Raw genomic sequence first — 16,476 nt, forward strand, 5'->3', positions numbered from 1 at the left:
GCTGGTGGGAATGTTCAACCACTGTGGAAAGCAATATGGAAGTTCCTCAAAAAAATGAAAATAGGAATACCATTGGACCCAGTAATTCCACCTCAGGGAAATTACCCTTAGAAGACAACTTCTCAGATTCAGAAAGACATAAGCACCCCTATGTTTACTGCAGCACTATTTATGATAGCTAAGATATGGAAGCAACCTATGTGTCCATCAGTAGATGAATGGATAAAGAAGATGTGGTACATATACACAATAGAATACTATTCAGCCATTAGAAAGATGTAAATCCTACCATTTGCAACATCATGGCTGGAGCTAGAGAGTATTATGCTCAAGTGAAATAAGTCAGGAAGAGAAAGACAAATACCAAATTATTTCCTTCATTTGTGGAGTATAACAAAGCAAAAACTGAATGAACAAAACAGCAGCAGACTCACAGACTCCAAGAAGGGACTAGTGGTACTAAAGGGGAGGGGTTGGGGAGATTTGGTGGGGAGTGATGAGGAATGGGATTGAAGGGCATTATGATTGGCACACATGGTGTGTGTGTGTGGGGTCACGGGGAAGAGTGTAGCTCAAAGACAAATAGGGACTCTGTGGCATCTTACTACACTGATGGACAGTGACTGCAATGGGGTATGGCGGGGTACTTGATAATAAGGGTGAATGTAATAACCACATTGTTTTTCTTGTGAAACCTTCATAACAGTGTATATCAATGATACCTTAATTTAAAAAACGTCTCAGGGAAAAGGGAACCTATACCTGTAATTAATATTCACAATATTTGTACTATCTCAGAAAGATGAGAGAATCAGCATGTCCATCTTAAGGGTGAAGACCAAAAACTCAAAAAGAACAAAGTTCCTAAGATATGAAAGTGGTGAGGGTTGGTTTTGCCCAGCCTTTTTACAACTACAAATTGTGAGTATGAAATGTCAGAAACTACAAGTCCTATGACTTCTCTCTCCAGTGGACCCCTATTTGCTCTCCAATAAAGAGTCTCAGGAGAAATGTCTTGGGGCAGATGACCTGTCACCATCTTCACCTGTTCTAGGAATAAAAAGGAAAACGTAGCCTACTATCTCTGAGTCTGTTAACCCCTGATGGAGCAAATCAGACAAAAGGGGTTAAGTAAACTACCACTGTACACAAGTAATTTTTATTATCAAGCAGGACAGAATCTTCTTTCCTTCTAACATACTGATTTCCTCAAATAAGAAAAGAGTGACCTAGATTTAATCAAATACAGAGTATTAAAGTGAAGCTAGATTAGTACAAAATATTATATAAGATCACAAAAAAAACAAAAATATGATATTCAAATAAGTACAAAAAATCCAAATGAGGAAAATAAACTTTCACAGGATGTTACCGCCAAAAGGAAACATTTAAAACTCTTTGAAGTTTAGTAAGATAAAATTTAAGAATTGATATCAGCAAAAACAGTCCTTTGGTGGCCCAGTCCCTTGAATTTCCTGACCCATATTTCTTTCCTGCTGAAACAATCAGTGGGATACCTTCTTTCTGGTACAGCTCAGCAGCCTCAAACACATCTAGCTATAGAGACAAACAAACACAAAAATCATTAACACAAATTTTGATATAGTTGGCAACTGCTTAAATACTTTGTATATATACTGACTATCTGTCCTGATGGAAAATGAATTGTTTTGGGAGCTGGTTTTCCAAGAAACTTATTAAAAAGCTTGATATTTGCAAAAGTTCCTCTTGTCATTACAGCATCATTACCTCTTCGGGCTCCGTAAGAGTTGAATTCATGAGGGGTAAGGCTACAGGAAAATTATGTAAGTAATTTAATTTCAGGTGGAAAATAATCACGTACTACTGAATTGTAAAACTTACTCAAAACATTTTTTATTATGGATAATTTCAAGTATGTACAAAAGTAGGGCAAACAGAACAGTGAATCAACAAGCAGGTGCCTCTCATCACATTGTAATAATCAAATCATGGACTCTGTTTCTTCCGTAATTATCCCCTATTACATTATTTTGAGGAAAACACATTTTAGTTGTATCTATTTCAGTATGTTCCTCTAAAAGATTTGGACTCGTAAAATACTATCCTGATACCAAAAAAAGCCCCCACAGTTTCTTAATATCAGAGAGCCAGTCAATATTCAAATGTCCCTGATTTTCCCCATGATTCATTTGTTGTTGGTTTGTTCAAATCAGGCAGGGTCCAAATATGCTTCATATATTCATTCAGTCAATCTCTTAATCTTCACATCTGCTTTCCCTTCTTGCCCCTCTTGTACTTTTTCTGAAGGAAACAGGTCACTGGTTGTAGTTTCCTGCATTTATACTGTGCTAACTGCATTCCCACGGTGTCATTCCCAATCCTCTGTCACTTTATTTCCTGTAAACAAGATGTCAGATCCAATGGCTTGATAATATTTGGGTTTTTAACGTTAATTTGTGTAACAGGCCTCATAGGTCAAACATCCATTGGAGGCACATGATACCCAGTTGTCTCTTTCTGGAATGTTACCAGGGACTATCATCACTGTCCAGATTAAATCTTTCATTAGGGATTACACAACAGTGATACTCATCACTCCTCCTCCAACTTTTAGCTGCAAAACTTCTATAAAGACAAATGTCCTTCATCAATGATTAGGTTATACTGAAATTCATTCCACATGGTAAAGACTGTTTACAAATCTATGACTGTTAAGTAATCAGATGGTTCCCTACCAACTTCCAGAGGTAAGTTGGTCTGTTTTTTTCTTTCAGTATTATTATAAACTCAGAGACTAAAATGCATGATTTAATCCATTCCAGTTAGTATTTTTTACTGATGCTCAGCATGTCCCATCTTTAAGCAGTGGCAGGTTCAAATTGGTTCCTGAGACCTTTTCACAGAAGCCCTGTAGTTTCTGGCAGCTATTTCTCACTAGGAAAAATATAGACATTTTCCAGACCCAAATTTGGAATCAATCATCTCTCCAAGAAGCACTGGTTGTTTGTACAGGTTTCCCCTCCTATCTGGAAGAGAATGTTCCAACATAACCATTCATAAAACAAAACAGCATCCAGTGCAGGGCATCTCCTGATTTCTGGAGGGTCACATCCCTCCACTTTTGCCATAGACCTACACTAGCACTTGCCTTTTTGCTAATGGAAAGAAATCCGAAGAGGATTTTCACTTCCACGAAAAAAGCTGTTACCACACCAATGTAGGTCTTTTGTGAAAACAAAGTGGTGTGACTTGAGCTTCTGGAAAGCTGAGATACCTGTACAGTGCTATGGCATTCAGACACCATAATCTGGGTGTTAACGGGCTGGACTGGTCACCAGGACAAGAAACAGCTAAGCATCTCAACAACAGCTAAGTGTCTGTTCGGCCTTTTATGTAAAGGCAATAAATATTCTAAATTTGTACACTTAAATGTTTTTATAATGGAGGTGGGGGTGGGGGATGGTTCATATGTCTATTTAAAAAAATTCTGATTTATGAGAAGTACTGGATTAAATATTCTAAGATCTGAAACTACAATAAATATAAAAACTGTATCTTGGAAAGTGGTGGCTCCTTTTTTTTGAGGGTTGGCAGCAATGTCACAATTATGACCAAGATGGAAATCACAACCAACAAATATCTGGGAAAAAGAAAATTTACCTTATTTCTCAACACTGTATATAAAAGCTAAGTGGGTAACAAACTGATTCATCTTCGTGAAGTTTTACCAAAGGCAGCTGCTATTAGTAATTTCTACCAAAGTACTTTAATTCACACCAAACTACAGTTAACTGGAAAGTAAGTTCAAACACAAAATTCACGACATCACTGCTGAAACTACAGTAAGAGTTTTCAGGTTTACTACATGACAAACCAAGCCACATGACATGGTCTGTGTATGAGATTTCACTGCAAAGTCTTGTCATTCAAGCAGCACAAACACCAAGGTTGATCGGGCAGCATGTCCCACCTTCAGCAAACCTGTCTGTGGTGTCAGGATGGCTCTGTGACACCAGAGAGCATTACCATGCACAGAGAAATGAAATAATGTGCTTCTAGTTTCAGATTGTTATCTCCTCTATAAACGATCTTTACATTCATTGATTTATGTAAAATTTTAGACTCAAAAAGCAGGAATTCACTGTCTTTCCATTTGACACAGATCAAGCCTAGCGTCATGCACATGCATCTTATAGTCCACAAAAGACACATTTAAATTTCTAACTAGGGGAGGGTGGTTAGGGTAATTTGACAGGTCAAACCATGATGACTTTTCAACAAAGAAAAATTGAAAAGAGAAGTCTTGCTTCCAATCAGTTGTTTATTTTGGCTACCCCTCTATTAGGGGTGCAATTTAAAACAGCCATTTCAGTTTCTAAAAACATAAGCAAAAGCAGGTACAACAGGTACTCCAGTTACTGCGTAAGTCACCATGGCAAGCAGACACCTGTGACAGCAGGTACTTCCTGGAGGAACGAACGTGACCAGAAGCCTCTTAATCAGTAAGAAAGGAGACAAAATAAAAGCATCTGAACACCAGGCACACATACCCTCTACTGGCCAAGTATTTAACAGCAGCACTACTCTTCGCAATGCTTCCAGCGGGCGATATATGGTCTGTGGTGACACAGTCTCCCAGATGCAGTAGGACGTGGGCATTTTCAATAGACTGCAGTGAAACTGGCTCTTTGGTCTAAAAGGTAAAAAGTTAAAGGCATTTAACTCTTCATGAGTTTTTTTAGTTATAACAACATTAAAAAGATGAAACAGTGATAAAACAGTACTTAACAAGCTTATCAAAAAATGAAGGACATCTGATAGAAGTAAACTTCAAGTCCCATGGAAACAAGAGTGAATATGGTGCTTCTAAGGAATCCCACTGCTTATTTCCCATCTGTGAATATGGTTTTGGTTGGTGAATTAAAAGAAAGATAAAATGGGAGTCATAAAAAGAGGCTTATATAAATGATCAAGGGAATAAAGTATTTATGTTAAAATGAAAAAAATAGGTCTTACTGATTTAGAAATAAAGCTGACAGCACATTCTATAAAATCATGACATTTTGGATGGAATCAATAAAGATTTGCTCATCAAATTCCAACACACCAGATTTTTAGGAGCACTACCCTGTGAGTTAAGTTTCAATAGAAACTGAATGTCAAAATTTGTAGACTCCAAAAATCTAAAAAACTTAAAAATATCTACACAAGTTGCTAAAGAGAGATTGTGTGTGGGTATTGCTGTTGATCTTCAGAATATCGTCATGGACAAAAACCGCTACTTCTTTCAATGCACGTCCCACATCACAGTGTGATATTTTCAAACTACACTTATAACCCTTGCCACCTGCACCACCACCCCAGCAGTCCAGCCATCATCGCCTTTCCCTCTGGATTCTGCTGTCACTGGTCTTCCTGCTTCTACCCAACCTTCACCCCCAAGAAAGTCTCAATACAAAGAGCAACCCTTTTGAGTATGACACTCCTCTGTTCGAAACCTTCCCATGGCTCCCACTCCCCGTGTCACTTCACTCAGAGTACAAGACTACATTTTAACATTGGTCTAAAGTTCCCTATGTACTGGGACCTCCATTTCTGACATCGTTTCCTACCACTATCCTTATTTCCCATGCTCTAGCCACACTGCCCTCCTTGAGGCCTTTACCCTGATTTCTCCACCGGGCAGCCCTCTTCTTTGTCCAGATATATGGCTAACTTATTCACATCTTTCAAAGTTTTGCTCAAATGTCATATTTTCAACCACTCTATATAAAATTACAATCTACTCCCCAAATTTTGCACAATTGGTTCTTTTTACCCTGATCATATATATTTTTTCATTACCACTTACCACTTTTTAGCATAATATGTAATCTACCTAGTTATTCTGCTAATGGTTCACTGCCTTCCTCTCCCCATGAGAATGTTGGGTTTTGTTAACTGATGAAATCCGCATACCTAGAAGAGTGCCTGGCACACAGCAGAGATTCAGTAAATATTTGTTAAGTGAATAAACACTTTTTGTGCCCTCATATTTATATTTTCCATTATTAAAAAAAAGTGTGACTATATGTATTTACTTGTAGGTGTAAAAGACATCCCTGGGACGATGCTTAAAAAACTGACAAGCACTGGTTGCCTCTGAGGAGGTGAAGCAGGAGGCCAGGCATGGGTGAGACAGACTCATTGCACCATCTTTCTTTTGAAATCTGAACCATCCGAGTGGGCTAACAGAGCAGTTTATATGAAGTGTGCCCATATTCAAGATGCCAAATGTAAATGCTTGCTACATATTTCTAATAGGTAAAAAAATAAATCAATTCTGTTACTCTAAGCTATTCTCTCAGGTACTAGAGATTTCCAGATACAAAATGACTATCACTCATTAAAACGTATGTGTTCAAAATAATGTAATCTAAAATTTTATTCTATTCAGAAAGCAGGATGTGTGAAATAAAGAAAACATCGACACTTCACTGAACTGCTGAAGAAATGAGACTCTTACCTCTATTTCCTCTTTTCATGTTTTAAACATGGACAATATAACATGCTCTTCCTCTATCTGATGAACTTCTTCTCGAGGAGGCCAAATATTATGTAGGTAAATGTTCTTGCCAGTAGTGTCAGTACCTGTTTAAAATATTTTAGTATGAGATTCAAGACATTCACATCGCCAAAGGAATTATCATACAAACTAAGTAAATTACTCAACAGCAGACTGATTTAGGCATAAGCAGCTGAAGGAAGCAACTATGCCCATTTTACTTTCTTCATATAAACACAGAAATGAATGATGATGCATTACACCAAGAGGTCCTGAAATGATCAAAGAATGGCTGATCTAAGAAACATTTCAAAAATACAACAGCCTCTGGGAAAAAAGTGTGCGCAGGGACATATGTATGCAGATAAAGGAAGAGATACCTAAAGGCTCGGTCTGGAAATCTATATTCACTGTACCTGCTATGGCATAAGCCACCCAAGGGTGGAGAGGCAAGATAGTTGGCATGGACACAATCACAAAGACGACCTTCAAAATTTTTGTTTCCAGGTAAAACTCCACAGGTAACCAAATCACCCTGAAGAAAAACACACACAAACAATATATATTCTAGAGATGGTACAAATTTGGATAATTATATATACATAAACAATCTCAAATATTGTACTTCTGAGGACAAGATAACCAAAACATGTTCTACCAATTATTACAGAAATATCAAAACTGTAAATAAACTAATTCCTTGTGTTATTCTTTGAGAATCATTTTAAGATTGACAGGTTACTATTCCCACAGAATATATATAGGTCTACAGAAATACAAATGTCAATATACATTTTCTGTAATTTATTAATAAAACAGAGTTCGTTATCTTATTGAGTGACACATTTTACCTGTTTGACTGCATTTAAAATGGCTTCTGATAAGGGTGCTGTGTTTCCCACACATGCTGAACATCCATAGCCAACTATTTCAAATCTGCATTTCAAAACAGAAATATGACTGGACAGAACGTCACAGCATTTGTGAAGACACGACAAGCCTTATCTCTTATTTCCACCTTTGTAATAAGATCACTGAAGAGAATATTCATGACAGATGGATCAACCTTCATCGGCATGTCTACTCCGGTTTCTGAGCAACCAAGCCTGACTCTCCCTCTCAGGCATGCAGCCTGCACTGGATGCCAACCATTGAAGTCCTGATGCTTAGGACAAGCCCTAGTCAGGATTGGTAACTAACTCTGCAGAGAGCCAATCACACTACACAAGAAAACTCCTCAGCTACTACTTGCTAGGAATATAACATGAGCACTCAAAAAACTGATGCTGTACTTCTGCCTGAGGGTTTAAACTACAAAGCCTCAAGACAGCCTGGCTTTAACAAGCTGACCAAAGCTCACCAAAGAGGCACTGGAGTTGGGTCCTCTGACAGGAACAAATCTTCCCATTCTTAACCAAAAAAAGTCCCTGAAAAAAATCCCAAGATGATATAACTAAAAAACTGTAGGTAAAATCCTCAAAATTACCTTCAGCTGCCCTTCTAAAAGCAAAAAGAAAATCTAAAATGTATCTCTCTTGCAAAGGAATTGACTACTTATGTAGGGTATGTTCCAAAATAGACACTGAATATAGCTAGCCACAATTTATTTTTCTGATTATGTAAGAAATGTAAACATATTTTCCCCACAGTTCAGGGACAACTTCACCTGTGCTTATTTAATAGACCCCAGCACATCACAAGCCCCAATCAAGACAATTTACTCAGTTAATAAAACAACCTGTAAGAGTTCACTCTTCCTGTCTTCCCAACTCATGGAAATTACACTCTACATGGTACCATGGCATATATGGCCGGCCACTGCTACTTGGTTTTCCTTGTCCATTTTGTCTTTCCATCCTTAAACTCGAATCCACATTTCCTACTTCTGCAGCCAGCACACTGCTGCTGTGTTCACTGACTATAACCAATCTTACCTGTGAGTGACAGGGCCTCAAAGATGTGTGACAATGGCGAGGTAACAAGTAAGCTAGAGCACAATTTTTCTAACTTCTTGACTATGAAGGGTTCTAGGAAGCAGCTTCCATCACTGCTGAGTACCAATGTCAGTGTAAAGAGGTGTAACTATCACTTACTTACCCAAGTTTACTAAGGAATGCAATACTCCACTGGAACTGAGGCAATGTGTAACCATCCCACTGCCTGGAGATAAACTCATTCTGATGTAAGGTTTAACATGCAGACCAGCTTGAACAGCTTTTTTAGCCAAAAGACCTGCACAGTGAACAATGATTCATTACGGTGATGTCTCTCCCTCCTTCCTCACATTAAAGGGGGAAGCGAGAAAGTATTTATTTAACAAGCCAATCTCCATCTCTTGTCAGGGTAAAAGTCCACACTCGTGAATTTACTGTCATTATTTTGTCCACTCTATGCTCTTGATTTTTTTCATTTGAAACAAACCACAAGTTGCAGCAGATACACTAGCTTTACATTGTAAATCGTTCACGTGCAGCCTGATGTGGCATGCGCATAAATGGACCAAAGGACGATATGTAGTAATATAATGCACACAGTAACCAACGCATAGTGAGCCTTTTAAAATTCCAGTCATAATAAATAATAATTCAGCATGTATTACACATGACTTTTAACAATGAGTGGTTCTATGTGCATACAACTGATTTCATTTACAATCCTTACCAATCATCTTTTACTCTCAATGGACTATGGCACACTACTATGGAAACTTCACATAGATTATCAAGGGATTCGATCATTATACTTCTAAATTACCAGAAGCAGCAGATACAACCTAAAACTAATAGACATGCAAGTTATGATTTTTTAAAATTTACCTCCCATGTAATAAAAACAGAATTAGTAACATAAATCAAACCTAGTCTCCTTGAGACCTAATGTTGAAGACCTAAAAACCTCATGAAGTTTCTCAGACACAGACACTGATACTCACGTGTGATATAGAAAACCACATAACAGAAAAGTAAAAACTAATTTAGGAAAAGACTGTGTATGGCCATAAAACACAACCTACCTGCAGAGAGCATGACAGATGGATTGCAGTTATTGATGCAACTGGTAACTGCAGCGACGATGACAGACTCATGGGACAGCTGATAGACACCTATTCATAGCGAATAGTGAAGGCATCATTCTGCTTTTCGGCAGCAATTTGGAAGCCTTTAAATCCAACCTATGTAAATTTGCACATAAATATAAACTATGCATTCTGGATACAAATAGGAAAAAAGACTGGCAGAAAATACAGCAGATCCTTGACATATGATGATGTGACACTGGAAGTTCTGATTATTTGTGAGTGTTGCTAAAGATTCATGACCTTTAGTAGTTAAGATTCAGCTAAAATATGAATTTGAGTAGTCACAATAAGAATTACTAGGTACAGCCAACTACCCAGAATGCAGGTATACCTTGGCTTTATTGTTCTCTGCTCACTGCTGTTCAGGTAATACTCAAGAGATGTACAAATTTTCTTTGTTAACAATGGCCCTGAAGATCTGCTTCAAAATGAGCCTGTGAACTATGTGTATAAAATAGATGAAGCAAGACTGCCAATGAGTTGTTAATTGTTGAAGTGAAGTACATGGGAATTCAATACACCATTTTGTTCCTGTCTAAGTCTGACATTCTCTCTCTCTCTCTCTCTCTCTCTCTCTCTCTCTCTCTCACACAGACACACACACACACACACACACACACACAAAGAAATTTTAAGAAAGGAAGGCTCTGAAAGCCAGCTACTAGTTCTCAGAATAGAGAAAGTGGCAAGATTGAAGCCATGATTCTCAGAAATTCTGTATAAACCCCCAAGTCAAAGAGGTCACTTGTTACCAGATTTTGAGAATAATTAGTTACACAGTAGTGTTTTTCTCCTATTCTGGGAAGTCACAAAAGTCCAGAACAGTGCTATTCAACAGAATTTTTCTGTGATGATGTGAATATTTAGTATCTATGCTGTCCAACACAAAAGTGTTAACCACAAGTAACTATCCAGCACCTGAAATGAGGCCACTGTGACTAAGAAACCCAAATTTTAATTAATTTAAATTTTAACTTAAAGAGAGACAGTCAACCTCTGCTCCTCACAGTGGACCTGGGTAAATGACTGATCTATACTTTGGTCAGAAGGAAAAATGGGGCTGATGGTGTGTGCTGTAACAAAAAAACACAGCAGATTGACTTTATGGGTCACCTGGCTAGTTCTATATTACTTATTCAACACAAAGTGCACTGACAAGGATATCAATAGAGTGATCTACCTTTTCATTTAAGCAAGCTTGGAAATCACTTTTCATTTCTGTCACAGCAACTCTATCCTGAGGTCTTTTTGGACCACTGACAGATGGAACTATTGAATTCAGATTAATCTGGATCACCTAGATCATGGAGAAAAGGGAAAGGATTTAGAACTTTAAGTAAAGATTCTAACTTAAGGACTAATTTCTGAAGCACACTGAGTTACGTATTCATTCTGACATTCAACCCCAGAAATACAGATTTTTTAACAACCCCATTTATGAAACATGACAAAAACTGCTAGAAGACTAGCAGAACAATGCACACACTGTCCAACATCAATTGAATAGTCTGTAAAAAATTTTCTGTTTTTTTTCCCAGGAAGATGATAAACACTGTCTTCACAGATGTCTCTTGTACAGTGGATGCCTGTGGTGACTATCAACTTTGGCCTCTGAGCTCTAAATTCTCCCTTCTTTGCCTGTTCTGTGACAGTGGAGTTGGGCTCGTGAGCATTTACCCTTTCACAGCCAGTCGGTAGATGGTGCTGGAGGGACCCAACAGAGAAAGGGTTTTTCATTTGCTGGTTCCCCAGTGTCTAGCTGGCCAGGCAGGTTCCTGCAGGTCACACTTTTATTCCTTGGTTCAAAAAATTATTTTTTTAAAAGCCCCACCTTCCACCTAAGTTTCTATTAATTTCTCTGGTATTTCTATCACTTCCTGTCATCCACTTATCCAGCGTATGTGCAAATTAAGTTTCCCTTCATTGAGACCTTCATGATTCCTCTACAACCCCGCTTGTTCTGAATGACCTTGACCACAAACCTGCTTTTCTTATGCCTTCATTTCTCGGCTCCAGGTGATCGTAGTCTTTGTGTTTAAAAGTGGGATTCATGAGTTTCTCTTGAAATCAATTTCTTGATGGGTTATAGCTTTATTTCTTAATATGGTCAGGTTTTTAATAAGCAAATGTATTCCATTTTATTTTACCACTACCACGTTTCTACTTACTTTTTCTTACTCTTTCCTACAATTCTTTCTTCCCTTCTTTGTTTTTTAATGTGGACAAAGCACTTGAGTCAATAAACAGTGGTGAAGTGGACCAGAAAATCCTCACAGAAGTTAGAAGACCCGACCAAAGCAAATTTACACCAATTCAATCCCTACGGGTGCTATACTAGCCTTCAATATGCCAGTAATGTATTCACCTATTTGCCTAACATGTTTCCTGAATATCTACTGTGTGCCAGTCAGTGTTCTAGGAGCTGAAGATGCAATGCAAAAAATAAAAATAAATAAAAATAAATAGTGCAGACACAAGTTCCTGTCCTAATGGAGCCTATGTGTACCTTCCATTTGGAAAGACAGACAAACCAGTACACAAATTAAGATTTCAAGGAGGGATACATGCTATCAAGAACAATACAGCTGGGTGAGAAAATGGATTCCCACCCCCCACAAAAAATATAGCTAACAGTTAACCACACCTATGATAACATCCTGTTGTTTATTTAGATCCTTGACACACTACTAGAAAATGAATGTTATTAAAATTAAGACTCCTGAAAGTGAATACTACCTACTTCAATATAAACACAAATCCTCAACAGATTACAAACGTTTGCTTAGATTGTAAAATATATTTAACATTTAAGACTGCATAACTGGATATCCCTTTCATAATTGTGGATTTTCACAAAATATAGACATTAACCAGATGCAGACATCATCAAAACTGGTATTTTGGGAGGATATTATAGTGATCATGAAGTAGAAAAAAATTAGAGTGCTAAATTAAGAGTCAATTTCGTACTTTAAATACTAAAAATTTAGACCCCATAAAAAGTTGAAAAATTCACTGTAATAGAAATCTATGTAAAATTAATTAATAAAATGAGACTCACATACCCATTAGCTTGTTAAATAGTAATAATGGCTAAAATTTATTGAGCACTTACTATGTGCCTGAGGCTGTTCTAATGAATTTGCGTTTGATCTTTAAAGAATCCTGAGTTAGATAGGATCTTCCTATCTTAGAGATGGGGAAACTGAGGCAGAAAGGCTAAATAAAGTGCCCAAGGTTACAAAACTAAGAAATTTTAGGGCTTGGATTCAAACCCAGGTGGTTAGGCTCCAGAATTTACACTCTTCACTACTACTTGGGTTATTCTGTATATACTTGGGAGTACTCAGGCGTTCCTGAATTATTCTGGTTATTGCTAAACAATTTCACAGCTTTAAGGTATGCTTCCATTGACTTGAGTTTGTCTTTGTCAAAACCTAAAAAGAAGATTAATAACAAAAATCAAGTAAGGAATTGTGAAATCTTTGGGGGTAGGGTTCTGCGTTCCAATGATGAGCAAGAAACAAATATTCCAGATTACATAATACTCAGAATAGATTTCTTTCCAAATTAATATTTGATATTATTCTCAAGAGTAAAGTTTACCCTTCATGAAAACGCTACTTGCTAAAAACACCTGCCAGCCCTTACTTAAAAGTTAATCACTGATGATAAATACTGAGCAACTTCTATAAGACTCGCAAAAAATATTATTTGCAAAAGAAAAACCAGTAATAAAACCGAACATAATAAATTACTATCCACCATGAAGGAAGAAATCCATCACTTTCCATAAACAATAAACAATATTAATAGTTAAAATGAAAGAATAAAGTGAAAGTTAAGAACAGTTTTACAGAGAAAAAGCAGAAATTAAAGAATTTAGATGTTGATATTAAAAGTTTCCAATTGAACATTGGGGTGGTTGTCTGTAAGCCTGATGAGAAGTAAAGTGACTTATGCAGATGGTCTTTCTGCAGGATTGTCACAGAACACATCCTCCAAGTTATAAGTTCTTCTCACAATGTAACAGTAACATTCCTCCAGCAAGGGGTGGGGTCTGTGTTCCCCCTGCACCAAAGCAGTGTGATTTCCAGAAGGCTGGCTGTCTCTGTGTCCTCGGACCACTGGATTCCTAAAGCCACCACATGAGAAAGCCCAGACCCATGTAGAAGCCACCCATAAAAATCCAGCTTGAAGAAATCTCAGCATTTTATGAGGACTATTCCCTCTCCAAGAATCCAAATGAATTATTCATTTTGCCATGTGACTTATAATAATCTTCTCCCAAAATGAAAAATACTAGAATATATTCCCCAAATATATGTATGATTAGAGATTAGGAGTTCAGCAATGATCTCTTTAAAAGAGGAAGAGGGGCAATTTAAAAACAAAACAAAACAAAATGAAAAAAACAGACAATAGGCTGATAGACACTGAGAAGTCACTGGTGGTTACCATGGGGGAGGAATTGGGGTTGGTGGGTGAAACAGAGAGTCACAAAATCTCAATCATAATATAAATTAGTCACAGACATGAAAGTACAGCATATAGTCAACAGTTCTGGGGTGAGCATTTAATGATGTATGTAAGTGTTGAATCACTGTGTTGTATACCTGAAACCAATATAAGATCGTATAGCAACTATGCTTCAATAAAAAAACAAAATTGTTTTTACTTAAAAAAAAGAGGAAGTGGATCAAAATAAGAAAAGAGGTCCTGCTTTTTAAAAACAAGGGGCCTTATGTAGTATCAACACATTGTGGGTTTTCAGGTACTTCTTATAATACATAAACTACTCAACATAAGAGTGGTAAAAACTCCTAGCTTACCAGGCTACAGAAGATTCGGGGCTTGTAACCCTGTGCTGCTTTTCACCAAATCACGTGCTTCTTACTGTCAGAGCACTGGGTCCCAAACTCTTTGTCTGGTGACCACCTATTCCTGCTAAAAGAACAGAGGAGAATATTCTCAAGCTTGACTCCCATTAAACTGCAACCTCTGATCCCTAAGCAGAATGGAGGTCTCCATCATTATGGGGAAAAACAAAGCTGAAGGTAGGCAGTATAGATAATCCCTTTACGTTGCCGTAAATGGGCCCCAGGGAACCAGGAACAGACCAGAATCTGGGAAGTTTAATATGCGTTTTATGCATTCTTTTAAAATAAGACAATTTCATGAATAACTAAATAACATGTACAAGAATAGTGACTTACTATAGAATATTTCAGAGACACACACTGGAAATGTAACAAGTTTATCCTAAATGATCTTGCTTCTTACCTGTATGTTCTAAATGTTTTAAAGTCACATTGTCAACAGGGAAAAAGCTGAGGATAGCACCATATTCTGGACACATATTTGCTATTGTAGTTTGATCCACTACAGATAATTGTGAAACTCCACTTCCAAAAAACTCAACAAACTTTCCAGCCACTTCTACTTGCCTGAGGTGCTAATAAAGGGACACACATAAATACACAAAATCAGCAATAAGATAAGCATGGTTTCTTTGAAAACTACAAAATCTAATTTTTAACTCTTACTAGTGACGGTGAAGGAAAGAGGTCCACTTGTTCTTATGAAACAGGAACTCCTTCCGGTTTTGCAGGTGTTTTAAGATAAACTGTCAATAGAAGAGTGGTCCCATGTCACTGTTAGGACAGAAAAGGGCCTGAAAACTCAAAATGGCTAAGATTTACATTTTAATGTCTCTGAAATAGGGGTATACCTTAGACTCAATGGTGAGTCTGTTAGCTGGCAGTCTTTCTTAGCAGTATTTTAAATTAGGTTGTGTCTATCCATTAATGGCATCGTAAATAGGATGAAATAGTAATATACAGATGAACTGTATTTAAATAAAAAATTACATGTTGGCTATAAAAATTCTTCAAATTCCAACTGTAGCATCACTAATTTCTACAGCACATTAAATTTTACACCACAAATATTTACAGCATCATTAATTATAGGTAAATTCCATTTTGATAACATTTAAGATGTGGCTTCAAAATTCCTTCTAAAATCATTTTTCTTAGTTTTTACCAAGAACCAAACAGCTACTCACCTGTTCTAAATTATGAAATGGTCTTGGATTGGTACAGTGAAGCAACTAGGGAGGGGACTAAGAATGAAACAGCCTTCAACCTGGGAACAATACTAAGTCCAAACATCTCAGAGGTGGTAGGGGTCACTTAATCCAAACTGCTTAAGATATAGAAACTCAAGCCTAGGAGAAAGATGTTTGTTTAAATTCATGAAGATGAGAGCAATACAAATTAGATATACCAAACCAACTTCTACTTTCACCAAATTAATGAGGTACCACAATATACACTGTGAAAACCAAGATAAAGTCAGTCCTATGAAGACCATGAATAGAACCTCAAAGAAGAAAAAGAATTCAATAAATGTAAACGTATGTAACAGATTGAAATTTTCTATGAACTAAAACATCAAAAATAGATCATAATATTGCTAAGAGAAAATACAGCCAGAGGGCTCTAAAGGCAAGATTAATTCTCAGTATGTCTTAAAGAAAGAATTGATTCCTCTAAAAATATAATGGCATATTCCTTTTCCTTTGGGATAACCCTACAATTCTCAATTTAACTTTGTGATCTTTTGGTACCATACATGGAATCAATCATTTTTCCTAAGATGTCAAAATCTTTTTTAGAGGTGAAGCCAAGATGGCGGCATGAGTAGAGGAGCAGAAATCTCCTCCCAAAACCACATATATGCTTGAAAATACAACAAAGACAACTCTTCCTGAAAGAGAGACCAGAAGACACAGGAAAACAACCAGACTACATCCACACCTGCGAGAACCCAGCACCTCACGAAGGGGGTAAGATACAAGCTGCAGCCA

At 37.2% G+C, this 16,476-nt stretch overlaps 1 pseudogene; it reads right to left on the minus strand.

Annotated features, from left to right (window-relative positions):
• Window positions 1-980: 980 nt before the first annotated feature.
• LOC130684193 (iron-responsive element-binding protein 2-like) lies at window positions 981-16,255 on the minus strand (annotated as a pseudogene).
• Between the last annotated feature and the right edge of the window lie 221 nt (window positions 16,256-16,476).

The sequence above is a fragment of the Manis pentadactyla genome, chromosome 6 (genome assembly GCF_030020395.1).
Source record: "Manis pentadactyla isolate mManPen7 chromosome 6, mManPen7.hap1, whole genome shotgun sequence".
Classification (NCBI taxonomy): Eukaryota; Metazoa; Chordata; class Mammalia; order Pholidota; family Manidae; genus Manis; species Manis pentadactyla.